The following is a 7,808-nucleotide window of genomic DNA, read 5'->3' on the forward strand; positions in this document are numbered from 1 at the left end:
TTGAAGAGTACATATATGAAAGAGGCCAGTTAGTGGTGCCCATGGGACACAGAAATAAAAGAGGTTGCTTATTTACTTTTCCAGTCAGCCCAGATTTTAATGTTTTATGGTCTAAAAATTATCACAAAAATGTATCTTTACCTAAAGTAAAATGGACTCGTCACTAAAAATATACCATTCTGGTGCTTTACTTATCCTAGTTTAGAATGGTCTTCAGAGAATACCTGTTCCTGTCACCATTCAGTCTTTCTGTCAAAAAACTTACATTAAGGGCTTCCCTGGTGGCACAGTCATTGAGAATCCGCCTGCCAATGCAGGGGACATGGGTTCGTGTCCCAGTCCAGGAAGATCCCACATGCCGCGGAGTGGCTGGGCCTGTGAGCCATGGCCACTGAGCCTGCACATCCGGAGCCTGTGTTCCGCGACGGAAGAGGCCACAACAGTGAGAGGCCCGCGTACCACAAAAAAACACAAAAAAACAAAAAAAAAAACTTACATTAAATATTGAAATAGAATAAACAAGTCATCTGCATGATACAGCTGACAAGGGTTAAATTCCCTGGTCCCTTAATCTGAGAAGCCAAAATATCTGTTCTTGATTTTTAGAAGGTAAGGAGCTTTGCTTATCCTGAATGTATTAATCAGCAAACAAATAATAAAGAATATTGATGCCAGGTGAAATGTGAAATATGAGAAACTGAGCTTTTCTTATAAGGGAAAGAATATACTTGGCTAGAGAAACAAGCATTTCTCATAAAGTTACCTAGCAGCAGTGTCCTATCCAGTAATATATGTGACTCAGGTTTGCTGTCAAATCATGTAACTTGAAGCTATTGGTCAGCAGCATCCTTGTTGGCAGATATTGTCATCTTGGTGTGTGAACACCAAGGGCAATGACACTTCTTAGAGACAACTCTATTCCTCTGCTTCATCTCTCAGAACCTGCTCATCCTCAGGTCTTTCACATCAGTATGTGTCTTGGTGATCCTTTGGAATAATATCAGGATGTAGAGCTTGAGGGCAAGATAGCCTGAGTTAACATTTTCATGTAAATGGAGTTGATAACTGAACAGTACTGGTTGGCAGACTATACCTTCAGCTTGGGTGCCTCAGTCTTCCTAGTGGGACTCCTGAATTTAAAAATGAGCAATGTTATCAATGCATTATGTTTCTCTAACTTGATTCTCTCCTTGTCTTACTCCCCAATTCTGACACAGTGACAGGATAGGAAAAAAAAAACACTCAGAAAATTTAGCTTCTGTATCTTGGACCTACAGGAAATCCAAGGTTAGAAATTCTTAAGAATTGATTTAAGATCTATAATAAGTTTCCCTTGAACAAGAAGTAATGGTTTCTGAATAAAAGTTTTTATAGAATATCTTTTTCTTTGTATAGTTTACCGATATAATATCTTTGTTCTCAAAAGGGAACAATAGATTGACTATAGGTAAATTATAGAACTGACATTCTCCAAAGGCTAAAATTCCAGAAAATATTTTATACCAGTTTATGGATGGGGAATCAAAAATATTGCTCAGATTTAAGCTTGAATAAACTTACTACAAGGCACAGATATTGATTCCTCCAGGGTTAATATTTAAGACTATTTTACCATGGTTTATTAAGTCATGGGTCAACCCAATCCAAAACAATATTAGGAAAAGAATGTTCTTATGTTAACGACTACTCAAATAATTTGAAATCTTATAAGATTTTTAAGAATTATCTTAAAATAGACATATTTGAATGATTAACTTTTAACTGAAAAATTTATACAAGTATAGGGGTATTCTTATAAGAACTTTAGTTCTGTAAAATAAATTATGGTAATAATTTATTTAATTTTGTATAAAAGGGAAAGTAATCCATATCTCACTGAGCTCTATGAGGATGAATTGAATAGTGTACGGGAAGCACTTAAATGTTGCCTAAAACACAGTTCATGTTCAAAAAATTGTTCAGAAATATGTTTCTGCTTACTCCTCTGTGGTAGGCAAAATAATGGCTCCTATAGAATTCCACAACCTAATTCCTGGAACCTATGAAAGTCACTTTATATGGCAAAGAGGACTTTGCAGATGTGATTAAGTTAGGTTCTTGTGATAAAGAGATTATCCTGGATTATCTGGGTGAGCCCAATGTCACAGGGGTCCTTTTAAGAGGGAGGCAGGAGGGTCAGAGTCAGAAAGAAGTCAATGTGATGACAAAGCAAAGGAAAACAGAGCCAGAGAGAAAAGACGCTCTGCCACTGGTTTTGAAGACAGAGTGAAGTGGCCATGAGCCAAAGGATGCAGGCAGCCTGTAGAAACTGAAAAAGGCAAGAAAACAACTTCTCTTTGGAACCTCCGTGCTGGCACTTTGATTTTAGCCCTGTAAGACCCAATTTTGGATTTATGACCTCCAGAACTATAAGAAATAAATCTGTGCTGCTTTCAGCCACTAAATTGTGACAATTTGTTACAACAGCATTAAGAAACTCTTTCTGTCAATATTCTAAAATTTCTATGACAGCTTTTCAATTCTTCAGTATTAAGTATTTTTCTGCCTGTGAGTCCACTTTCACAAGCTTTGTCAGAAAATAGAAAAAGCTTTCTTCCATGGCTTTTTCAATGCAAAAAAAGAGAAAGTGGGAGAGGGAAGGAAGGAAGAAAGGGAGGAAAAAAGAAGGAAAGAAGAAAAGAAGGAACAAGAAAGTATAGGAGTATAGGAGGGAAGGACAGAGTGAGAGCTATAATAAAAAGGTAACATGAGCTGATGAGATGTTTCAGGGAAGAAAAGGCGAACTTTATTGCTACTAGTAAGAAAGATGAATTTCTGTACAAAGAGACACTTCAATGTCAAGTATAATCAAGTCTTAACTTGTATAAGTGATATCCAGCATTGCTTTAAGAAAAGAATGAGAAAAATAAAACACCTGTGATCTTGTTCTTCTGAGAAGAAGGCTGATGACAAGAATGACTCAGTCATTTCCAAAAAGTTACAGGCATTCTTCTAGAAAGGAGGTGGAGCCCCTACCATTGTTTTCCAGAGGAACTCTACCTGTGTCAAATGTCAGGGATTCTTATATTTTTGTGCTGGGAGGAATACTCCCTCTCAGTCTCAAGATGGGAACTGAGGGGGATTTAGGAAATACTACCAGAAATAAAGTACAGTAAGTCCCCAACATACGAACCTTCAAGTTGCGAACTTTTAAAGATGTAAACATGCATTTGCACGTCCAACCATGTAAGCTAGTTCACATGTCTGGCGTACGTTGTCATGTGCGTGCGTCTTCGACAAGCAGTTCTGCTTTTGTGTACTTTACTGTACAGTACTGTACAGAGTGCAGTAGTACAGTATCTTTATTTCAAGCCCAGGGTGTCCAGAAGCAAACATAAATGCAGTGGTGATGTAGCTGGGACAGTACTACCCAGACATCACTGGATGGTTTTTAGGAGGGTAGGTAGAATTGAATCCAGCAAGGAACCAGAACCTGTGCCATCAATGTCAGGCATGAGTGAAATTGCAGCCCTCCATCCCCTACTGCTGACGATCCTTCAGCTCTACCATCTCCCACCTCCCTCCTTCATCAGTCAGTAACTCTTCTTGCCTGTGCACTCGATGCCAGGCCCTGCATGCCAGCTGTTGGACTGTACTACTGTACTTTTCAAGGTACTGTACTGTAAGATTAAACATGTTTCCTTTATTTTTTGTGTTTGTTTTTTATGTATTATTTGTGTGAAAAGTATCATAAACCTATTACAGTACAGTACTATAGAGCCGATTGTGTTAGTTGGGTACCTAGGCTAAGTTTGTTGGACTTACGAACAAATTGGACTTAGGAATGTGCTCTCGGACTGGAACTCATCATATGTAGGGGATTTACTGTACTTTAAATGATCAAAGAGCAACCGATGGCTCACTGTTTCCTTGCTTCACCAGCCTGGGGCCAGGACAACAAGCTCTGCATTTTTTCCACCATGAGGCAACCTTCAGAGACTTCTCTGGCATGCAGAAATCAGACTACTTAGAATCTAAGTGAGTTGTAGCCTACACACTTCGCTTCCTCAAGAAAAAATCATGTGTTTGTCATCTCCTTGCTGACGATTTCATTTAGCACTTGATTTTGCTTTTCATTGATTCCACTTAAGAGACACATCTTTGTCATGGAACTGCTTTGTCTTCTACCTGATCTCCAGGGATAACTTTACACTGTCTCTTTAAATATTTTTCACACTTTGGAAAATTTTCAGTGTGTTTGGCTACATAAATTTAAAGAAAATGAAAGAAATCTCATTCCAGTGGTTTTGCGTGTAAATCTATCACTGCTTTCTTGTATTGGTTAGCTATAGCTGTGTAACAAACCAACTCAATTTCAGTGAGTTAAAACCAAAAGCATTTAGTATTGTTCAGGAGGCTAAAGGTCAGCTGGATGGTTCTTCTGGTCTCAGGCAGGCTCAGGCACACATCTGTGGTCAGCTGTCAGAGGGTACTAGGTGGTTCTGCTGACCTTGGCTGGACTCTTTCACATGTTGCAGAATCAGCTGGCCACAGACAGGTTTAGGACAACTGGGCTCTCTTCCGCATGATCTTTCAGTCCATCAGGCTAGCCTGAGTTTGTTCACATGGCAGATGCAAAGTTCTATGAGAGAGAGTGGACACACATAGGGCCACTGGAGTCTAGCTTGACCTTGGCACATCTATATTTTCACTGCATTCTATTGGCCAAAACAAGTCATTAGATTAGCCTGAGCCAGGGGAAATACATTCCACCTCTTGAAAGGAGGGGCTGCAAAAGGCCTCTGAGGGGTAGAACACTGGGGATACTTTTAAAATTAAATTGACACCTCTTCCTATGTGGAAAAGCTAGCCCTTGCCATGCTGCTGCTTTAACAAAGAAAATTTTCCTAAACTTGGACTCTGGCTTTAAACAGTGAATTTGGTTCAATAGCTTTCACAATCCAGATGTAAATCTTTGAAAACATGGTCTGTCACTTAACTCTTGCTATTTAGATCTTCTCCCAGTTAATCTACTGCCTACATATATATAAAATAATAAATAATAAAAGCACACTATGTGATTTTAATACTTCAAGTTCATCAGAATATACCTTTGCTTCTGCAGTGCCTTTTATTTAAAATAGATTTAAAAATGAAAACTAAGATACAAAACCTTTGGTTCTTCTTCAAATTAGCAAAGAAGTACACCCTTTGCTTCGTTTCAACAACAAGCTTTCTACTAATACTACTTATTATTATTATTAGTTCTTTTGTCTGTGGTCACTTCCAGATGGAAAAGTTTCATTATCTCATGTATACAACAAGTAATTAAGCTGCTTCAAGTAATAAAGCAAGGAAGTTTTGCAAGAAGAACCATGAATGATTTTTTTTTTGTTTTCCTTTTAGTGCCTAGAGAAGTCATTTAGCACGTAGAATATACACTTTGCAGAACACAGCAATTTCTTCCTGTTTCACAATGAGTTTGCCATTGGTTTTTGTTTTGGGGGTTTTGTTTGTTTGCTTGTTTTTGTTTTGAATTAGTGTAAATTTTCTTCTCAGAGATCTCAGGCATTCATTTTTCATTTGAAATTTCAAGATGTTTTCTTCTAATAAGGGCGCCAGCCTGAGTCTGCGGGTCACCAGTTTTATCCCCAGCCTCCAGAGGCTTTCTGTAACTCTCAGTGTCATTTTTTACGTGAACAATTTTTAAAGGAACAAACAATTTTACATAACTTTTGCACATTCATTTCTCTGGAAATTTGTCATTTGTCTCTCAGGAGATGAATCTGCTTCTTTCAGTGTGGCCTCATATAGGCTGCAGAGCAAGGGATTGTTATGTAAAAATGAGATAAAAATCGCACCTAAGGGACAAACAAATAGCTCATAAATTCTTTGTCTTCTCCCCTTTCCATATTTTCTTTAAGTACTTTTAGTTACTAAAGTCTTATTTTCAAATATTTATGCAAAAAACTGCTGGGAAAGACTTCCTTTAATTACAATACACTCTCGTTAATAGCTTGGAAAGGGCCACTGGCCCCTCTGGGCTTTCTTTGGAGTTGATTAATTATGGATACATTAGAAGGAAAGATTCAGTTAACCAATGGGAATATTTTTGATTAAGACTTCTAATCTTACAAAACTTAACTTCTGAATTCCCCTTAAGTGGTAAAGGGACACATACTCCTTTATGAGGCAGTAATCCTGTACCCTGGTGGCTAGACAATAAAAAGCAGCTGCAATGCATGTTAGAATTCCTTGCCCCCTCCCAACTCATTCCCCAAAATTTTAATTTCTCAAGAGACAAAGTCCTGAAGTTATTCTAGCCAAAGGCACACACATCTATCTTGAATCCTTGCTTTCTTTTCTATCTTAGAGAAGCAAGTTGGAACAATAACATATCTCTTTGTTGAGATACCACGTAGAAACACTCAAAGAACATTGTCTCCACTGGGTCTGACTTACTGCTCTAGTATTAAGAAGTCTGTTTCTCATTATAATTATAGCTAACCTTTTTTGAGCTCTTACTGTGTGCCAGGGAGGAAAGCTGAATTGGATCTTTGAGTGTGTGAGTACTCAAAGGCTTTGCTTTAGGGCAAGATGTTGAGAAATCAGTTCCAGTTAGAACCACTACCCGGATCTGGTTTACCTGGTGGTTCCAGGCAATCACTCCCTCATAGCTGCCTTATTCCTGCCAAACAGGTCTTTTGATTTCTTTTTGAAAAAGCTATTTATTGTTATGGATATTTTTGTCACATTGCTAGGAGATGTAAAAGCTTTGCTGTCTGCATTTCTTCAAGTGGTGCTGGGAGGTGTAGAATATCAGCTCTTCAGGCTACAGACTTTCTGTTAATTTCTACCATATTCCTTAGTGCAGACCTTTCCAGGGTGCTGTCAAGGAGGCTGGCTCCTTTGCAGGCATTCTAGGCTGTAACCGTTTACAAAGTGCTTTACCAATGTTATCTCATCCACTTTCTTTCAAGTGGAGTTTTGTTTAACTTTCTTCTTCTTCTCCTGATGCCTCCATCAACCTCCCAGCCAACACACATTCTCTTTGCAATTGTGCATGTTACCGGAAGAAAGACCCCTTCCAGGTCCTGAGTGTGGGCTCTTGTCTAACACTCAGAAATCAATCGTCTGAGGAGACACTTGCTGACAAAGCAAAAGACTGTTGGAAAGGGGTGCTACCCGAGCACCGAGTAGCAGGGTAAGGGAACTCAGGAGAACTGCTCTGCCATGTGGCTTGCAGTCTCAGGGTTTTTGGTGGTGAGTTTAGCCTTCTGGCTTGTCTCTGGCCAATTATCTTGCCCGTGTCCATATTTGGTCTGATTCGAGGCCCTTTCTGCAGTGTGCATCTCTCAGTCAAGATGCATTCCAGAATGAGGGTTTCTGGGAGGTTGGCAGGAAGTATTGTAGGCTGGTGTCTCCTCCCTCCTTTCGGTCTCTCCCAAATTCTTCCAGTTGGTGGCAGATTGTCAGTTCCTCTTCCTTATTGGGAGCTCCTGTTGTGAGATAACTCATGCAAGCGGTTATTTTTGTGCCTGGCCAGGGCAAGCGGTTTTGGTCAATGGTTCCCTACACATTTATACCTTTTTATTCTATTTTCTGAAAATTTAAAAGGACCCCAAGAGGGGGAATAGGGTTGCCCAATTTGACAAATAAAGTTCAGGACACTCAATTACATTTTAACTTAAGGTAAATAACATTTTTTAAGTATAAGTATATCCCATGCAGTATTGGGGATATACTTATATTGGGAAAAGAATTTGTTTATCTGAAATTAAAATATAACTGGATATCTTATAGCATATCTGACAACCTTAAGAGGGGTG

The sequence above is a fragment of the Physeter macrocephalus genome, chromosome 8, assembly GCF_002837175.3.
Source record: "Physeter macrocephalus isolate SW-GA chromosome 8, ASM283717v5, whole genome shotgun sequence".
Taxonomy (NCBI): Eukaryota; Metazoa; Chordata; class Mammalia; order Artiodactyla; family Physeteridae; genus Physeter; species Physeter macrocephalus.